The following is a 21,928-nucleotide window of genomic DNA, read 5'->3' as shown; positions in this document are numbered from 1 at the left end:
CTGACAGAACTATGGAAATTATAACTTGAATAATTAAAGGGAATTTAGAATACCAACAATTTATGAAAGCAGTCTTTTAAAAAATATTTTAATGTATCTTTCAATAGAGACAAAGTAGACTTTCATGTGGCATTAAAAATTACACTTACACTTGAAAGTTTGTTCAAGTCCCTTACTGTTATTTATTTAAGGATACACTGAACCATAAAATTGCTATATGCCTAGTCAATTTATTTTACTCACAGTGTGCATAGATTTTTAGATACACACTGGAAAATTTTAAATACCACTACAGTATTATATATATTTGCATATACATACATATCCTACCATTTAAGAAAATAGGTCTCATATGATAGCCCTTGTTTATTATACTGACTCTTTAAATAAACCCTGTGAAAAATAACCAGGAATCCATTATTATATTAACTATTTTGTTTGCAACAGTTTTCCAAGGATTAGATAATAAAACAGAATTATTCTTTAGTTGCAACTGTTTATGTCCCTGCCATTTGAGGACAATATATAAAGGTGTAAGATCAAAGCCTTGTCATTGACAGTATAGAGTAATGCTTAAGACTCTTGTTTCTGGGGGCACATTATCTAGATTTAAGTTCCATCTCAGTGCCTTGCTAGTTATTTGACACTGGGCCAGTTTATACCTTAGCTTTCTCATTTGTGAGATGAGAAATGACAAGTCAGAATAATAGTGAAATTTTATCCATAAGCTTGTAAAGATTAAATACATAATCAATTTTAGAAGCTTATATAAAGCCAAAACTATAACTCACTTTCAATTAAAAAAATATTGTTGTTTTCTCCATTAATGCAAAGAACCTCCTAAAAAAGAAAAACCTAAATGCATGTCTTTAGCTGTTAATCATCTAATATAAATTTGCAGATGTCAGTTATTTGATGCTTTCTAGGAGAATCCACCAGTTTGTAAGAGAGCCCAAAGGAGTAGAAGTTTTGTTGATTAATTAATTAGTTTTAGAAATGGAAAAAAAATTCTTGAAAAGAAGAGAAAAAAAGAGTCCTACTGGGGATGAATTTTGCATAAGTTTGACATAAAAGTTTTATATATTCATGTTTTTGTTCGTGGCCCACACTTTGTGGTGCCCAGCGTTTATTCCTGGCTCCGCACTTAGGAATCACCCTTGTTAGAAACCAAGGGACCATATTGGATGCTGGAAATTGAACCCAGATAGTCTATATGTGGGGATATGGTGCTTCCAGGAGGTCAACCTGTACCTGTGGGATGAGTGCACCAGCAGTCTGATGATTCCAAAAAACCCAAAATTGCTGCTGTGCCTTTGGCCAGACCCCAACAACTTGGGGCCAAGTTCACCAAGAAATTAAACGGCCAAAAGTTAGGTATGTGGGAGACCTGCCAACAAACCACCTCCAGCTCAGCTAAAAGCCTCCGCTCCTCTTGGAGAGCCCGGAAAGCTACAGAGGATATCCTGCCTGTTCAGCACAGCCTGGGAAGCTACCCATGACGTATTCAATATGACAAAAACAACAACAATAATGTGCTTTTCATTTCCTGGAGCAAGCAGATGCCACTGGGCTACGTTAGCATGCGACAGGAGGAATGGACATGTTACTGGGGCCCATTCGAGCAATCTATGAGCAATGGGATGACAGTGGTATTCTACATGCAAGACATAACTTTATCCTCTCTGCTATCTCTTTGATTCCAAATTTTTAAATTTGAATACTTTATTTCAAATTTAACCCACAAATTCTTAAAAACTTTATGTACCCACTAACTCTTATTTTTAGCTCTTTCTATCCTAGTCAAACATATCTGTTCACTCTAATATTTCTTCTATTAGTCTCTTGCCATTTCTTGTTAGAACTTGGAAAACACTAATTTTTGGTCTCTGATCAGGAGATATAAAATTTGAAATAAAAAAATAATTGTTTCCTGACTGGGACACATGCTCAGGATGATATAATATAACCATTTTGTTTTTAAAACTTATTATTTTCAAAAATTTTGTTTTGGATCACACCCAGCTATGTCCAAGGCTTACTCCTGGCTCTCTGCTCTACGATCACTTCTGGTGGGCTCAGGGGACAGTATGTTGTGGCAAGGATCAAAATTAGATCAGCCATAGCAATACAAGGACCCTAATCTCTGATCACTGTATAACCATTTTTAGTATATATATATATATATATATATATATATTCATTGTTCACACAAATGCTTGATGATGGTCATACTCTTTGACTGTAGTGTTGTATATCTTCTAGTTGCACTGCTTTCCAGGGTTCATTGCAGTGTTTGCACATATTCACACATGTGCTTATCAGAAGTCCCACTTCCAGTGTGTAAAGGGAAAAATCCCATTTTTGGTACACACATCATTTAGTTCCAAACCTAATCACAACCTCTTTAGCTGTGATACTCAGAAAGACTTGAGCAAAGTGACTAGAAATCTTGCAACACTGTGGATCACAGATTGTTAAACATCACATAACTGTCATCCAAAATAGTAGAACAACCAAGATCTTGCTCAGCACCTAGAGTTGCACTAGAAATTCACTCCCATTCTTGTGTTTGTAGTATAAATATTCTTAACCACGAACTAACCCTTGAGACCCAATACTTTTGTTTTTAACAGTAAGATATTAGCATATAATAAGGAAGCTCATGATCAAAACAACATTAAAACCTTGATGAATTTTTTTAAAAGGGAAATGATACCAATTTCCCAGGCAGTTGCAAGCACGATGGATCGAGTGTGGCAGCAATAATTTGAGGGATCAACATCACTAAAGGAAGGAAGTGGCATATATCAGTAATTGTATATGAAATTAATATAATCACTTTTATTTTACGATATATATTAGTTTACTTTTATCATATATGTGTGTTTCCTTAAAAATATACTTTTATAGATACATTTGAATTGATATTTCTGGTTTTCTTCACAATTTTTATTGAAATGCCTTGATTACAGCTATTAATGGTATAGTTTCATGCATACAACATTCCAGCATCACACCCATAATTAGTGTCCACTTTCCTCCACCAATGTCCCAAGGTTTTCTTTCATTCACCAGCTAGCAACCAACCTCTCTACCTGCCTTGGTAACCAGTTGTCAGGTTCTGGTGGCCATTTTGCATTTCTTTCCTTTGTTTCCTTTTATCCCCAGTACAAGAAAGAGCACGCTATATGCACCCCTGTAGTGACTGACTTCACTCAGCATGGGATCCCTCTCTACAGTGGCAACTCGAATGATTTAATCTTCTCTTAAATAAAGTAATATTCCACTGTGTATCTGTACCAGAATTTATTTATCCAATCATCTGTTCTTGGACTTGGGTTTTGTCCACACATTGACAAATAGTGCTACAATGAATACCTACATCTTAGTCTTTAAGGGGCTTTAGCAAACACCTGAAGTATTTCTTAAGACTTGTTCCTCTTCCATATTCTATCACTCTGTCTCTCTCTAGTCTTAATAGTTTTATAAAATTCTGAAAAAAATATTAACATTTATTGCCTCAGTAATCATGTTTATTTTTGGTATCTTCCTTGTTGAAGCTTTGATTTAGGAAAATATTTTGAAAGAGAAAAGACATGCCAGCCATGGGGTAGATAACTTCTAGTGGGATTGCTGAGTCATGTAGAATCTCAATTCTTTGTTTGTTGAGAAGTAATTCATATTGTTTTCCAAATAGGTTGTACCAGTTAAGTTTCTCACCAACTGTGATTGAAGATACTTTCCCCCACGTCCACACCAAAACTGCATGCTCTTGCTGTTCTTAATGTGTGCCAATCTCACTGCTTTGTGGTGATATCTCATTGTTTTAATTTGCATTTTCCTGATGATAAGTGAAGAACATTTATTATACCTATTAGCCATCTGTATTCTTTACAGGAATGCCTATTCATTACTTCTTCCCAACTTTGGATGGGTTCATTTATTTTTATGATGTTAACTTTTATAAGTGCTTTATATCTTGATATTAACTCTTTATAAGATGAATAGTAGGCATGGAGCCAGACTAAATTTCTAACACAAAATAGGTGGTGGTGTGTGGAGGGGGGGATAGAGAGGTCGGGATATTTATACTGTACAGCTATAATCCTTATGAGAATAATATTCCCTAGGCAGTCAACCAATTAGAAACTTTCAAATCCAATGTTGAAGATGAATCAAACATCAGAAATAGAAGGAAATCTAGAAGATAATTTAATCACTTCAATTGATGAGAAACCAGATACTATCAAACTAAGGTCAGCCTATTTGAAGCTTTCAAATCCAATATTTATGATGAAATACGCAATGGAAATAGAAGAAATTCTAAAACATAATTTAATAATTTTAATTTTAATGATGAGGAAACAGGATAACTTTTCAAGTTAAGGGTCTTGATCAAATCAATAAAGGAAATGAAGGCCTGAACCAAACTCAAATACCTTTATATCATTCAGCCTTTTAATTTATATTAATATTTTTAATTGATGTAACTATTTTTACATGACATTCTTTATTGTGACATATTAAAACTATAACATGTGCATTCAGTCAGTCCATACCTTAAAGTCTAAATCTGTTAATCATATAATCTCTTCTTTTTTAAAAAAAAATGTTTAATCCTTTTAATAGATATTGCTATGATTGTAATAGTTGGTCCCTCTTAGCTTTTAAAATGGGAATTCTCAATGTGTATTTCATGAAACTTATTTTTGGTTCTCATTTTATTTAAGTGTATTTTTAACAAGCTGATTTGCAGATGAGAAAAAAAACACTTTTACTGCAAATGCCCTTGAAGGAAATTAAACTTCAGTCCAATTGGCAAATTGTGTGGGCAAGCAGGGATTTTGAAAAACAACCAGTTTAGTTTGGCTACCAGTCCAAATTTATGTTCTTTTATTTATAAAGCAGTCACTAAAGCATTTGATAAATAAAGAATTTAGCTTTACTACAAAGCGGTAACAATTAAAACAGCATGGTACTGGAACAAAGGCAGACCCGCAGACCAATGGAACAGGGTGGAATATCCCTACACACAACCCCAAATGTATGATCATCTAATCTTTGATAAGGGAGCAAGAGATGTGAAGTGGAGCAAGGAAAGCCTCTTTAACAAATGGTGCTGGCACAACTGGACAACCACATGCAAAAGAATGTGTTTAGACCTCGGCCTGACACCATGCACAAAAGTCAGATCAAAATGGATTAAAGACCTCAACATCAGACCACAAACCATAAGGTGCATTGAAGACAAGGTTGGCAAAACGCTCCACGATATTGAAGATAAAGGTATCTTCAAAGATGACACGGAACTAAGCAATCTAGCAGAAACAGAGATCAACAAATGGGACTACATTAAACTAAAAAGCTTCTGCACCGCAAAAGATACAGTGACCAAAATACAAAGACTATCTACAGAATGGGAAAGGATATTTACACAATACCCATTAGATAAGGGGTTGATATCAATGGTGTATAAAGCACTGGTTGAACTCTACAAGAAGAAAACATCCAACCCCATCAGAAAATGGGCCAAAGAAATGAACAGAAACTTTCCCAAGGAAGAGATACGAATGGCCAAAAGGCACATGAAAAAGTGCTCTACATCACTAATCATCAGAGAGATGCAGATCAAAACAACCATGAGATACCACCTCACACCACAGAGACTAGCACACATCCAAAAGAACAAAAGCAACCACTGTTGGAGAGGATGTGGGGAGAAAGGGACCCTTCTACACTGCTGGTGGGAATGCTGACTAGTTCAGATCTTCTGGAAAACAATATGAATGATTCTCAAAAAACTAGAGGTTGAGCCCTTTGGATCCGGCTGCGGAGCGAGCATGATGGAAGAGCCCAAGGGAGCGCCCTTGGACTCCAGGTAGCCCACTGAACTAATTCCGGCATGGGACCAGAGACCCCACGGTGCGCTGAAACAGTGGGACCCGGGCATCCCCCAATTCTCTTAACCTGTCTCTCTCTCTCAACTCCTCCCTCCTGAACACAGCGCAGGACTTCTCCATCTTATGAGCACCATAAAAGGGTAAAAGTTTGTAGTGATGTTATTTCTGGTTGTACTTTCCCTGGACTTTATACAGAAACCCAAAACCTAATTTCATCTTAGCATCAGCAATATGTAATGGTTCGCTTTTAATGGGTCGGACTTTTGTGGGAGATCCTAACAAGAATAGTAAGTCTGTTGCTGAAATATTGAAGGCAATCAAAACGGTAGCCATCTCTCTAGACTAAACTAAGCTATATCCCCACGCCAGCTGAGAAGAAATTTTCTTCTTTCTCGGGAAGAAACGCGGCGTGTCGTCAAAGCAAACAGACCTGGTGGCGTGGGAATGGGATATAAGGGGAAAAATTATGTACATGGAACAGTGGGACGCTGGTGGAATCTCGAGCCGGAGCCGATACCAGCGCAAGACCTTCGGTTCCAGAAACTGCTTCCAGACACTCTACTAGTCTATCAACTAAGCCAGAGCCCCACGTCTGCTGATGACGGGAAATAACCATCCTTTTCGTTTTTTTTTTTCCCTTGTCAGGCAGCGTGGCGATTACTAAACAGGCGTGAACTCGGTGGCGCGGGGCAAGGGGGAAAAAGAAAAGTTATGTAACAAACAGCGGGACTTAATATCTCTATATTCTTAGCAGTGGAGAACTATCAAATGCCTCCTTGGCAATAGGACTGCTTTTCTTTTTTGGGGGAAACCCCAACAACGGTAGTGAGTTGTGTGTTGAAACATGGAATGTAATCGAGATAAGGCATAAACGAAGTGAAACTTATCAAGTACAAGGGTGGGGACTGGGGAGGTGGGAGGGGGCGGCAGGTATACTGGGGGGGTTGGTGATGGAGGATGGGCACTGGTGAAGGGAAGGGTGTTTGAGAATTGTATAACCGACATAATCCTGAGAACTATGTAACCCTCCACATGGTGATTCAATAAAATAAAAAAAAAATAAATATAAAAAAAAAAAACAAAAAAAAAACCTAGAGGTTGAGCTTCCATTTGACCCAGCAATACCACTACTGGGAATATATCCCAGAGGAGCAAAAAAGTATAGTCGAAATGACATCTGCACTTATATGTTCATCGCAGCACTGTTTACAATAGCCAGAATCTGGAAAAAACCTGACTGCCCTAGAACAGATGACTGGCTGAAGAAACTTTGGTACATCTATACAATGGAATACTATGCAGCTGTTAGAAAAAATGAGGTCATGAAGTTTGCATATAAGTGGATCAGCATGGAAAGTATCATGCTAAGTGAAATGAGTCAGAAAGAGAGAGACAGACATAGAAAGATTGCTTGCGCTCATCTGTGTATTATAGAATAATAGAATAGGAGTCTAACACCAAAGAATAGTAGAAATAAGTACCAGGAGGCTGTCTCCATGGCTTAGAGACTGGTTTCTCATTCTGGGCAACTCAGAGAAGGGAACACTAAGTAAAATGTGGTCGGAGGTCATGTGGGGGAAGGGTGACGCGTGCCGAATGTAGACTAGAGACTGAACGCAATGGCCACTCAACACCTTTATTGCAAACCACAACACCTAACCAGAGAGAGAGAACAAAAGGGAATACCCTGCCATAGTGGCAGTGTGAGGTGGGGGGAGATGGGACTGGGGAGGGTGGGAGGGATGCTGGGTTTACTGGTGGTGGAGAATGGACACTGGTGAAGGGATGGTTTCTCGAACTTTGTATGGGGGAAACATGAGCACAAAAATGTATAAATCTGTAACTGTACCCTCACAGTGATTCACTAATAAAAGAAATAAAAATGAAAATAAATAAATTAATTAAAATTTAAAAAAAAGAATTTAGTTAATTAAAGTGAAGAGCAAATTGCTAATCCCTTTTTTGTGCTGATTCTTTATTCCATTTATAAAGAATATTCAGACCTACTAGATATCGGCTAGACAACCAAAACGAGTAACACAAATAGATTTCTAAATTAATTTAGAAATATTTTTTGAGAACCTACCCTATTTCAAGTAGTGTAATAAATATATGCGAAAGCATCCTGAATGCAGGGGTGGGACTGCTTCCCCTGAGGCTACTTTGATTATAGTATCCATTTTGAGTGAACCAGCTCTGATATAGACAAATCATAACCTTCTTTCATCCCCCCAAAATTTGCTCCATTTGAAGACAGGACACACTTTGGGCAAAATTTTTAATGTTGGCAATTTAAAAAAAAAATAAGTAGGAATGATATTGGCAATGGAAAATCCGCATCTTTCTCACGCAAAGTCTTTATTTGGGGGGTATCTCGTCCAGAACTTTGCCATACTTCAGGACTTTTACTGACACCATTAATATTATTGCAACAAGTTCTGAGGGCTGGGTGATACAAGGGGTTCTAATGCTTCTCTTAGATTTTGGTTAGATAACCAGCACAGTATCACCAGGAATAATTCCTAAGCACAGAGCTAGTAGTTAATCCCGAGCATTGCTAGGTATTCCTCCCCAACATATTCCAAGGTGGGCAGGTATAATAACTCAACTCCAAGCTAAAGTTTAAAGTAAAGTTAGTTGACCCAATGAAGAGGGAAAGTAATAATGACTGCCAGCTAGTGGTGGTGGTGGTGGGTAGTGGGGTGGGGAGGCAGGATTGGTAGAATGAAACAATTATAATTTTAAAACTTCTATAAGCTAGCACAGAGACAAATGAAGTAATTTTGCCATATTTATCTTACTGTTTATCCGAAACAGTAGAGAATATTGAAACCATGGCTAATGCTGACAGAATTTGACCTACATGTACTTAAAATTTATTATCTTAGCAGCAACAATTATAGCTATTTTGTTCCCTTTTTGAACAAGATGTGGTTATCTGTTCTGTATGGGTAGGGGATTCCTCTCAGCCCTAAACTAAGTCATGGAAAAAGGAGGCCAGAGTCAATACCCATCTGTGTATACATTTAGGAATATTTAGAATCCATTTATAAATATTAAAATATAAAATATGACAAAACATTTCTCATTTAAGTTCTTGGTAACCAAAATATTACTAATGATAACTATTAACATGAATAATGCATATTATGTTCAGTAAATATTAATTGGAACTAAAACATATGAGGAAATTTTTAAAAAATTTTTTTATTGAGTCACCATGTGGAAAGTTACAGTTTTCAGGTTTAAATCTCAGTTATACAATGCTCGAATACCCATCCCTTCACCATTGCACATATTCCACCACCAAGAATCCCAGTATAGCTCCACCCCGCACCCCCACACCCCTAAACCCCCCACCCCTAGCCCCCCCACCCTTAGTCCCCCCACCTGTGTAACTAATAAATTTCACTTTATTTTCACTTTGATTGCATTCAATATTTCAACAAAACTCACTATTATTCTTTGGAGAGTCTCTCCCCTAAAGTCAGACCTGCTGAAAAGGAAGCATTAGATAATTTGTTTTCCATTGCTGAGGATGAAGAGGTATGAGGTCGAGTGACCACACTTAGCGGCCTATATGAGGAAAATTTTTGATTTACTTGCATAATACCTCAGATTTGGGCTGGAGTGATAGCACAGAGGCAGGGCATTTGCCTTGTAGGTGGTCGACCTGGGTTCTATTCCTCCACTCCTCTCAGAGAGCCTGGCAAGCTACCAGGAGTATCTTGCCCCCACCACAGAGCCTAGCTAGCTATCCGTGGCATATTCAATATGCCAAAAACAGTAACAAGTCTCACAATGGAGACGTTACTGGTGTCCGCTCGAGCAAATTGATGAGCAACAGGATGACAGTGATGTGACAGTGACCTCAAATTTAAGTAATAGAAATTTTAAATTGTAATGATAAATGCTCTAGCAATGCTTAAATCTCAAGTGGATATAGTAATCAACATGAATAAATTTAATACAATTTATAAATAAGAGGACTTTGCTATTTATATTTCAAAAGCATTATGAAATCAGAATTTAAATCAAGGGTAATTCTTCAAAAATTACAACTCTATTCAATAATGTGGATTTATGCATAACTCAAAAATGACTAATGTTCCTAATATACTTCTTAATTTTTTCCAAAACAATTGAAAGGCTTTATGATAGCTGTACTTCAAGAACAGGTAATACACATGCCCAAATTTACACACGTCTTTCAGAATTGGGTGTCAGTAAGTCCACTCTGAATCCTATTATATTGAACAGAGGTAAAAATAGAAGTCTGTTGATTGAGGCCCTGGGAGTCAAGAATGAAGAGGTCAAAGTAAATATTCTTGCTAACATACTTATCATTTAAAATTAAAATATCCCCCAAAGGGGCTAGCCTAGGTATTCATTTGTGACAGGGATAAATTAATAAATAACAGTACTTTCTTTTAGAATGAACAGAAATCAGAAATTAAACAAATTGAAGACCAGAAAGTAATGATAGACCATAAACAATTCATTATATGATATGGCAAGAGGGTTTGAAAGCTTATTCTACCACCTGTTAATTTTGTGAATGGAGAAAAGGTGTTGTCCTCATATAACACTCTGTTTCACGTCTATATTATCATGATATAACAGGACTAATATTGGAATGTTTATATGAGAATCAGAGGAAGTAAGGAGTAAGACAGCATTCAGTACAGTGATGTAAAAGTATAGTCTCTTTATTATAGATAATTCAAATATTTCAGGAGTTTTCTAGTCAGGGGGGAAAGAATTTAACCTTCATAAAAATAGGAGACTTCCTAATGCAAAACTAAACACCTTGACAAGTAAATGAAACAAGTACAAATGAAGAGGTATGGGGAATTGCTATTTTATATATCAAACTACATACTAAATTTGTTTACAAGGTAGTTTGCTAAAGAAAGAGGAAAACCAGACAAGTTGTGCGAGAATGGAATTGCATGATGAAGCAAATAATACAAAGATAAAGTGGAAGAGTTTCTCAGCAAAAGCATGTAAAATATCCCCGAAGTTCAATAGTATTGAACAGAAAGAAGAAGGAAAGGAAATCCTGGAGTACAGAGAATAAAAACTAATTTGAAAAAAAATTAAGAGGTAAGAAAGAGATGTATCAGGTATAGTTTGGGAATCAAGTCAGATTAGATTTTGATTTTATTTTTTTCAATCTAAGCACAAATTACTTGAAAATTTACTAGAAGCTCTACAGTGTGTTGCTTTAAAAACAAGAATGAAAAAGAAACTCATGTAACTGACTTTGTACATCCAACACATGGCTTTTTGGATGGAGATGTATAAATGATCATAGATTGTTAATCTAACTCATACTAGATGTTAATATGAAGCTGACATAATATTAAAGTAAGAAAAAATCAGCTGATTCCAAATGCTTTGTTCCAATAAACAATATAAATAATGGCAATATTAACTATAGGAGGAATACTTTGAAGTAAAGAGATTGAAAAAATGGACTGATGTTGGTGAAAAGGTAGATAACTATGTTTTTAAAATCATTTTAAATTTTGTATCTATTAAATTTGAGATCCAGGTGTTTTACATAAGATGATATGAATTAAGAAGTTGGTATAATGAGGTTAGAGTTAATAAAGAAGTCAATTTTCAAACCAAAGGAGAATTTGTGTCAAATCATCTGAAAAGAAAAGTTACATTGGAATGGGATAATAATATATTGGATTTGCAAGTAGAGTGTTCGGTGTCCTTACAGTGACTATGTTGACCTGAGAGAGATTATGTAAGGGGAAAATGAGTAGAGAATATGTGTACACAGATAATTTCAGCTTTGTGTCTTTCCTTTAAATAATACACAGCATTTCCACACATAAAAATGAGTGGTGGTAAGTCATTGAAAGATACGTTGTAAGTAAAGATTATGGTTATCAGAAAAGAACTGGACAGGCAAGTAGAAAATGAATCACAATAATAAATTGTATGATGAAGGATGGAAACTATACTCTGGGTAACAAACACAAAGTAGAGATGTTGATTTGTCTGAATGCCTGAAATACACAAGTTGTTTAAACCAATCCTACTTCAATAAAAATTTGAAAATGGGGGACTGAAGAGATAACACAGTGGCTAAATGTTTGACTAACATGTGGCTAACTGGGGTTAGAAACTTGGTACCCCATAGGTTCCCTGAAAACCATCTAGAATGATTCCTGAGCACAAAAATCTCACAATAGAGGTGTTATTGGTGCCCGCTTGAAAAAATCGATTAGCAACAGGATGAGAGTGATACAGTGATACATAGAGGAAAATGTAGGCAGAATCCTCCATGACATTGAAGCTAAAAGCATCTTTGAAGGTGAAACACCACTGACCAAGCAAGTGGAAACAAACATAAACATATGAGACTACATCAAACTAAGAGGGTTCTGCATCTCAAAAGAAACAGTGACCAAAATACAGAAAGACCCATAGAATTCGAAAAGATATTTACTCAATACCCATCTGATAAGGGGTTAATATCCAGTATATATATAAAACACTACTAGAATTGTACAAAAATAAAACCTCCAACCTCATCAAAAAACGGGGAGAAGAAATAAACAGAAGCTTCCTTAAAAAATAAATACAAAAGGCCAAAAGGCACATAAAAAAAAGCTCTACATCATTAATCATCAGGGAGATGCAAATCAAAACAACAGTGAGATACCATCTCACACCACAGAGACACACATCAAAAGAACAAGAACATCCAGTGCTGGTGCAGACATGGGGAGAAAGGGACTCTCTTTCATTATTGGTGAGAATGCCGACTGGTCCAGCCTTTATGGTAAACAACATGGGCATTCCTTAAAAACTTGAAATTGAGCTTCCATTTGACCCTACAATACCACTTCTGGGAATAAATCCCAAAGGTGCAAAAATGCACAGTAGAAATGACATCTGCACCTGTATGTTCATTGCAGCACCATTCACAATAGCCAGGATCTGGAAATAACCCGAGTGCCTGAGAACAGATGACTGGTTAAAGGAACTTTGTTACATCTACACAATAGAATGCTATACAGAAATTAGAAAAGATAAAGTCATGAAATTGCTTATAACTCGATGGACATGGAGAGTATCACACTAAGTGAAATGAGTCAGAAAGAGAGGGACAGATATAGAATGACTGCACTCATTTGTAGAATATAAAGTAACATAATATGAGACTGACACCCAAAGACAATAGAGACAAATGCCAGTAATATTGCTCCATGGTTGGCAGCCTGCCTCATGAGGTCGGGGAGAAGGCAGATAGAATAGAGAAGGGATCACTAAGTCAATGATGGTTGGAGGGATCGTTCAGCATGGAAGATGTGTTCTGAAAGTACATAAACGTCCAAATGTGATAGCCTCTCAGTATCTGTATTGCAAACCTTAATGCCCCAAAGGAGAGAGAGAGTATGGGGGAAATTGTCTGACATAGAGGCAGGGGAGGGATGGGATGTGGAATGGGGGGGGGTGTCTAATGGGGACATTGGTGATGGAAGTTGTACACTGGTGGAGGGATGGGTGTTTAATCATTTTATGACTGAAACTCAACATGAAATCTTTGTAACTGTATCTCATGGTGATTCAATAAAAAAGAAAATGCAACAATATGCATCAAAATGCAGGGTCTGCAATTACAGAACTACAGGGCTTTCATCATCCAACAGAATGCTTGAACACTTTGTCAGTGATTAGTGGAGCTGCACAATTTTCCAACAACTCTAAGGATCACGTGTCATAAAAGGTTTGTTCTATAAGCAATGGGAACTTTAATAATTTTTCTTTCTTTTCACTTGATAGGTAAGTTTTGGTCATATATATTCATTTCCTTTGAAATCATAATTTTGGTCAATATAATTGCATCTTCTGTAACTATCCTAACATTAAAACATAAACTCAGCTGCCCATTTATGAATATATTAGAAGAACTATAATACAGCAAAGAAAGAAGAAATATGAATTTAAATAATGGTCTAAGGATATATTAAGAAAACTTCTTAAATATTATTTTAGAAATTATTGCACTAGTAATTAGGCAATGAATAAAAATATAAATTCAATATGCTAAAGAAGTCAAACTATACTATTCACAAAGGATATGGTGTTTTATACAGAAAATTCTAAAGATACCACGAAAATTTTCTGTAAACAATAAACATATAGTAGACAACTAGTCTACTATATTAATTCATTAATTAGTATGTGAAATATTGATTCATAGAAATCTGTTGCATTCTTAGATGTAAATAATCATATAGAAAATAAATAGACTTTAAAAAACATCATATACAATTATGTCTAAAAGCCCTCCAATATCTTAGAATTAATTTAACAAAAGAGATAAAACACCTATTCAATAAAAAATATAAATCACTTCTTAAAGAAAAAAAGAAGACTCAGGAAATGAAAACATATTTCTTGGCCATTAATTGGAAGAATCAACACTGTTAAAATAGCAATCTTACACAAAGTAATTTACAGATGCAATGTAAACACCATCAAAATCCCCATGGCATTTTTTACATATACAGAACAAATTCATCTAAAATTTGTATTAAATCCCATTCGCCCCTGAGCCACCCTCCAGTTCTGCCCTTAGTTTTCTCTCTTTCCCAGATCAATAATCGAATCCAGGATGCCACTTCCCCTGCGCCCGCGCCTCCGGCATCTCCTTGGACCCTGAGCTACCCCACCTTCCTGAGCACCATCCCATCCATCCCTGAGCCACCATCCAACACCACTCCTGGTTTTCTCCCTTTCCCCCCTACCTGGAACCCACCACATTGTGGTAGTGGGCGTGGCCTTCACAGAAATGGGCGTTGCCTATTTGGGGGTGCGTGGCCACTCACGGGCTGCAGTTATTTTCCCCTTTCCTGGCACTTGGAAATCACATCTTCATTTCCATCATCTAGTTCTATGGGGATTATCCTGGCCATCTCAAACACATTAGGACAATAGTCCAGTAGTGTATTCTAATTGCACCACAACACTAGCATCACTAGAAGCTCTACAAGTCCAATATAAAAGAACACATCCTCTGAAGCTTCATTAGAGTCCTCACCTAAGCCGCTGAGGAGCACCTAAGAGGAAGAGGGAAATACTGATAGTGAACTGGAAGGTTCCATCACCACACCACTATAGAAACATGAAGAAAAAATGAAAATCCGCACCACAAGAAGATGATGAAAAGGGTCCAGGTGCATCAACAAGCATTAACCACAAATATGGTCTCTCCCATAAAGAATTCAGAGATGAAATATTGAAGATATTCAATGAACTCAAAGAAATGGCTCAACAGACATCCAGGAAATCAAAACAAAGACAGGAAAAAACAATGGAATGGACAGCTGAGAAAGTACAGGAATAAATGAAAGCAGAAATAAAAAATCCACAAAATGAGGTTTCACAAATTAAGGATTCTGTAGATCACTTGTATCACTTGTATCACTTGTCATCCCGTTGATCTTCCATTTGCTCAAGCGGGTGTCAGTAACATCATCATTTGTCCCTGTTGCATGCTAGTGCAGCCCAATGATATCTGCTTGCTCCAGGAACAGGAAGAGCCTCAAACTGTTCATTCAGGGATTTGACGAAGAATCTGACCATCTATTGGTGGGTGGCCAGGCAGTCTTCTGACTTACCGAGGAATCCCGTTGGTAACAGCTCTAGTCCAGCGGTCATCTCTGAATCAAATAAAATGACCAGCCCATCTAATTTTTGATGCCTGGGCAAACGAGACAGTATCCCTGTTTCTTGATCATTAGTGGAGGTCGGAACTCTGGATTCCTTCTCTCACTTGAGTGAGATGTGACACTCCCAGCATAGCTCTTTCGATTCCTCTTTGGGATATCTGAATAGCATTCTCATCCTGTTAACATAGGGCACAGGTCGCTGAGGCGTATGTTAGTGCAGGAAGAATGGTGGAATCAAAAAGATGTGCCTGGAGTCGGAGTTTCTTTGTCCTCTTAACCACTTCTTCAACGCTCTTGAAGGCATTCCACGCTGCTCTCTTCCTCCTGTGCAGTTCTGGCGCCACGTCGTTCTTCATGTTGATTTCTCGACCCAGGTACACATAGCTGCTACACTCAGAGATGTTCCTACCACTGAGAGCAAATGGAGCTTCAGGGACTAGTTCGTTTTTCATGAGCATCATCTTGTTGAGATTCAGCTGCAATCTGACCTTTCCACACTCATGGTCGAAGTTAGCCAGCATTTGTGCTGCTTGGGTAATGTTTGGCATTATGAGAATGATGTCATCAGCGAATCGAAGGTGGTGTAATTGCCAACTGTCTATCTTTATTCCCATTCTTTCCAATTCCATTCATTGTATGATGTTCTCAAGGGCGGCACTGAAGAGTTTTGGTGAAACAGTATCAACCTGCTGCACCCATCTCTTTACATCAATGATCATTTCCTTGTAGAATGGTGAGATCCTGGTGGTGAATCCACAATACAGCTAGAGGAGGATTTTGATATACTGAGTTTGAATGCCCTGTTTGGCTAGGGCTTCGATGATAGCTTCAGTCTCAACAGAATAGAAGGCCTTCTTTATGCCGATGAACGTTAGACTGAGCGGCATCTTGAACTCTCTCGAAACTTCAATGAGTTTGGTCACTGTGTGGATATGGTCTATCATGCTGAATCCCCTTTGTAACCCGGCTTGCTCACATGATTGTCGTTCATCTAGTGTTCTGCCTATTCTATTCAGGATGACACAAGTGAACAACTTGTAGACAACAGATAGCAGACAGATTGGGTGATAGTTTTTGTTGTTGTAGATGTCTCCCTTCTTGTAAAACAGAACGGTCCTACTGGTTTCCCACTGAGATGGAACCTTGCTTTCAGACAGGTGGCGTGTAAAGAGCGAGCTAGTGTATTGATGAGTACTTGTGGCAGATTCTTCAGGTGTTCGGGTCTGACCTTTTCTGGACCAGGTGTTGTACATGTCTTTACAAACAAAATGGCATGTCGGCTTTCAGAAGGGAGGATTCTGTAGATAAAAGTGAAAACTCAGTAGGTGCCCTCAATAATAGAATGGACACAGTGGAAGACAAAATCACTGAGCTTGAAGATGAGCTGCAGGAAGTTAACAGGCAAGAATAAGCAATGGAAAAAGACCTCAAAATAGCTCTTAGGCGAATCAGAGACCTAGGGGATGATTTCAAGAGGAACAACATTAGAATCATTGAAGTACCAGAATGACAGGGAGACAACCCCAGTAAAAAAGCCACAGTTAAAGATATGATTGCTGAAAAGTTTCCAGAAATGGAGAATGCAGGCATCCAGATCCAAGGAACCTGTAGAGTGCCAGCTAAAAGAGACCCTAATAAAAAGACTCCAAGACATATCAGAGTCAGAATGATGGATGCCACGGATAGAGACACAATACTGCAAGCAGCAAGGTCAAAGAAGGAAATCACATACAAAGGAACACCCCTTAGATTTACAGCAGACCTACCATAGGAAACCCTCCAAGCCCAAAGACAATGGTGGGGTTATAGTGAAAAACCTCAATGAAATGAATTCCTTACCAAGAATACTTTATCTGGCTAAACTCTCACTAAAGCTTGAAGGAACGATACACTATTTCATGGATAAACAACAACCCAGGAACTTCATAGATTCAAAACCAAACTTAAAAGAAGAACTAAAGGGGCTACTCTAAGACAACAAAAAATCCTACAAACACAACAAACCCCTACAGAAAGATGGCACAAAACCCATGACAATAATCTCCCTCAATGTCAATGGTCTAAATGCACTAATTAAGAGACACAGAATGGCAAAATGGATTTGGAAACTAAACCCAACATTCTGTTGCCTACAAGAAATATATCTGAACAGTCAGAGCAAACACAGACTCAAAGTCAAAGGATGGAAAACAACCCTGCAAGCAAACAACTCCCTCAAAAAAGCTGGGGTGGCCATACTAGTCAACAAAAAAATAGATTTAAGGTTGAAAAAGATTAGAAGGGACAGCTAAGGCCAATTTTTACTAGTTAAGAGATATGTACAGCAGGAAGAAATCATACTCCTAAATGTGTACATACCTAATGAGGGATCAGCTAAATAATTAAAACAACATCTAACAGATTTTAACAAGGACATTGCTAACCATACAGTAGTAGTTGGAGACTTCAACTCTGCCCTATCACCTCTAGATAAATCTACAAGATTAAAACTCAACAAGGAAACACTGGCTTTGAAGGAAGAGATAGAAGAGAAAGGGCTGATAGATCTATACAGAGCTTTGCATCCCAAAAAGAAAGAATACACATTTTTTTCCAGTGCACACAGATCATTTTCCAAAATAGACCATATGCTGAGTCACAAAACATACCTTAATAGAATAAGGAAGATAGAAATTGTACCAACTACCTTTCTAGACCACAATGCACTGAAGAGAGAAGTCAGCCACACACAGACTGCTGGTAGGAATGCCGAATGGCTCAGCCCTTTTGGAAAATAGTATGGACACTTCTCAAAAAATCAGAATTTGAGCTCCTATTTGACCCAGCAATACCACTTCTGGGAATATATCCCGCAGATGCAAAAAAGTATAGTAGAAATGACATCTGAACTTACATGTTCATTGCAGCACTATTTACAATAGACAGAATCTGGAAAAAACCCGAGTGCCCGGGAACAGATGATGAGCTAAAGAAACTTTGGTCCATCTACACAATGGAATACTATGCAGCTGTTAGAAAAGATGAAGTCATGAAATTTGCATATAGGTGGAACAACATGGAAAGTATCATGTTAAGTGTAATGAGTCAGAAAGAGAGGGATAGGCATGGAAAGTTTGTACTCATTTGTGGAATGTAAACTAACAGAATGGGAGACTAACACCCAAGAACAGTAGAGATAAGTACCAAGAGGATTACTCCACAGCTTAGTAGACAGCCTCTAATGCTGAGGGAAAAGACAGCTCGGATAGAAAAGAGACCACCAAGTAAAGGGAGCTAGGAAAGCCCGCTCAAGATGGGAGATGCGAGCTGAAAGTAGATTACAGACCGAACATGGTGGCCACTTAGTACCTCTACTTAATACCTCTACAAACCACAACACCCAAAAGGAGAGAGAGAGCAAAAGAGAATGCCCTGCCACAGAGGCAGGGTGTAGGTGGGGGGGTTATGGTATGGGGGTGGTGGGAGGGATGCAAGGACCATTGGTGTTGGAAAATGGGCACTGGTGGAGGAATGGGTACTCAATCATTGTATGACTGAAACACAAGCACAAAAATTTGTAAGTCTGTAACAATACCCCCACAGTGATTCACTAATAAAAAAATAAAATAAAATAAAATAAAATTTGTATTAAACCATAAATCTTCCATAATAACCAAAGCAGCTACACTAGCACTCCATAGGGACAAATGGAGACATTACTGGTGCCCGCTCGAGCAAATCGAAGATCAATGGGATGACAAGTGATACAAGTGATAAAAGTGAATAACAAAAGCAACCCTGAAGGGGAAAAATGGGTGGCATTGCATATTCAAATGTTAATATTTGCTATAAAAGTTATAGTAATATTGTATTATAGTAGAAAAAAGACAGGGTAGAAGGCCAATAAAATGGTATTTTGAGTCCAGAGAAACACTCATATGACAGAGGATGGAGGTGCATAAAGTAGAGCATGGTGAGCATCTTCAAAAAAGTAGTGCTCAGAAAACTGTGTAACCACATGTAAACAAAAAAATGTCATAGCATACAATGGTTTGAGGTTCAAAATAAATTTCAGTTCTTAGTATTGAACCTGGGCTGAGCGATAGCACAGTGGTTGGGCTTTTGCCTTTCATGCAGCCAACCCGTGTTGGATTCTTCTGCCCCTCTCAGAGAGCCTGGCAAGCTACTGAGAGTATGGAGCCTGCACAGTAGAGCCTGGCAAGCTACCCGTGCGTATTGGATATGCCAAAAACAGTAACTATAAGTCTCTCAATGAGAGAGGTTACTGGTGCCCGCTCGAACAAATCGATGAGCAACGGGATGACAGTGACAGTGACAGTGACAGTATTGAACCTGTTTCTCTTAAATACACTAAGATAAACAAAGATTTAGACTGAGATCTGAGGTTCAGTGATGCAACCACATTAGCAAAGAAAATGAAAGTAGAAGAAATAAAGGGATTATATCAAACTTAAAAATTTCTTTATTAAGAAACGAGGCATAAAATAAACGTACCTCAGTGATTGGGAGAAAATATTTGCACATCACACATCAAACAAAAGATTGCTACTCAACATAAATAAAAGTACTACTCCTCAAAGTTCCACCAGCAAAAGAGAAAATCAACAACACAACCTCATCCAAAAATTGACAAAGGAGATGAAGTATTTCTTCCTCAAAGACATATAAAAATGGCCAATGTACATATGAAAAAAAATTTACTATCACTGATCTTAAATCAAAGCCACAATGTAATCTCACCTCAAACTGCTGAAAAGAGTCGGTATCAGAAAATGAGAACAATAAATGCTGACAGTGATGTGACTAAAACAGAAAAGAAACTTGAATTCACTGTATACGGTATTGTTGTTTGGATCTGCCTCTTTGGAAAATGGCTTGGAATGTTGTCAAAATATTAAAAGTAGAGACTGGCAAGCAGGGCGGCCGGGGACGGGGAAGAAGCAGCCGCAGAGCAGGAGCCTGCGGAGGGCGGAGAGCAGGGGGCAGAGGTGGAGGAGGAGCAGGAGGAGTGTGAGGAGGCGTCTGGCGGCGGCCAGAAGCGGGTGGTGCCCGGGATTGTGTACCTGGGCCACCTCCCGCCTCGCTCTCGGCCTCTGCACGTCCGGAACCTTCTTAGCGCCTATGGCGAGGTCGGGCGCGTGTTTTTCCAGCCCGAGGACGGGTTCGTGAGGCGCAAGAAGAAGAAGGCGGCGGCGGCGGCGGGCGGGAAGAAGCGGTCCAAGTACAGCAAGGCCTACGCCCAGGGCTGGGTGGGGTTCCGGGACAAGCGAGTTGCCAAGCACGTGGCTGCCAGTCCGCACAACACGCCCATGGGCGCCCGGAGGCGCAGCCCCTTCGATTACGGCCTGTGGAACCTCCAGTACCTGCGCCGTTTCACCTGGGCTCACCTGAGCGGGCACCTGGCGTCTGAGCGCCAAGTGCGGCGGCAGCGCCTGAGGGCCGAGGTGGCCCAGGCCAAGCGGGAGACCGACTTCTACCTGCAGAGCGTGGAGCGGGCTAAGCGCTTCCTCGCCGCCCAGCGCCCACGGAGCAGGAGCTCAGGGCCCGGAAGGCAGCACGGCCGGGGGGCCGGGCACGTGCCCGCCTGGCCAGCGTCCAGGAGCAGGCCCGCTCCAACCGAGGGCTCCTCGCCAGGATCCTCGGGGCCCAGCCTCCCCCGGAGAAGCCGCGCGCCGCCGACTCCGCCGCCTCCTAGCCCAGCGCCGCTTCCTGTCTGGCTGCTGCGAGCCGTCCAGGCCGGCGTGGTTTGGGGGCCACACGCAGGGGTGTGAGGGGTTGCGGGATCACCCCCGGCTGTACTCGGGACCAGGGTCCGGCACGTGCGAGCGCGCCCTCGCACTGGCCGCCGCCGACCCCCTGCCCGCTCTCGCTGGTCCCCACTTTACTCTCTGTCCTGTCTGTCTGGCCTTCACCTCACCCCCATTCTCTCTGGCCCCCTCACTCAACCCCTGTTCCCTCTCGGGCCCCAGGCCAGCTGCTGCTCTGGTGAGCGCCGAGCCTAGATCAGGGGCTTTTTAACTCCGGGATGTGCTTGCCGGAGGTGCCTTACCCGTGTAGCCGGAGCATTTGGAGTGAACTTTTCTGTAGGGATATTGGGTGGCAGGAAATAACAGACGACCCTTGGTATGGGTCTTCCATACCACCAGCATGCGACAGCGGCTAGACCCAGGGCTGCAGAGGTCATCTGCGGACTGCATCTATGCACGTGTGGGCGAGTGGGGTCTCGTCCCCTGCACTGAGTGGCCTAGAGCACTGAGTAGGGAGCAGACCCTGAGCGCTCCCAGGTGTGACCCCCAAAACAAGCCTGCAGAGGTCGCTGGAGACCTC

General features: G+C 39.6%; 1 pseudogene; it reads left to right on the top strand.

Annotated features, from left to right (window-relative positions):
- The first annotated feature begins 16,874 nt into the window (after positions 1–16,874).
- Positions 16,875–21,399, top strand: LOC101538079 (activator of basal transcription 1-like; annotated as a pseudogene).
- The last annotated feature ends 529 nt before the right edge of the window (positions 21,400–21,928 follow it).

Source organism: Sorex araneus, chromosome 4 (genome assembly GCF_027595985.1).
Source record: "Sorex araneus isolate mSorAra2 chromosome 4, mSorAra2.pri, whole genome shotgun sequence".
In the NCBI taxonomy this organism is placed as follows: Eukaryota; Metazoa; Chordata; class Mammalia; order Eulipotyphla; family Soricidae; genus Sorex; species Sorex araneus.
The sequence above is the reverse complement of the archived record's forward strand: the minus strand, read 5'-3'. Positions and strand labels throughout refer to the sequence as shown.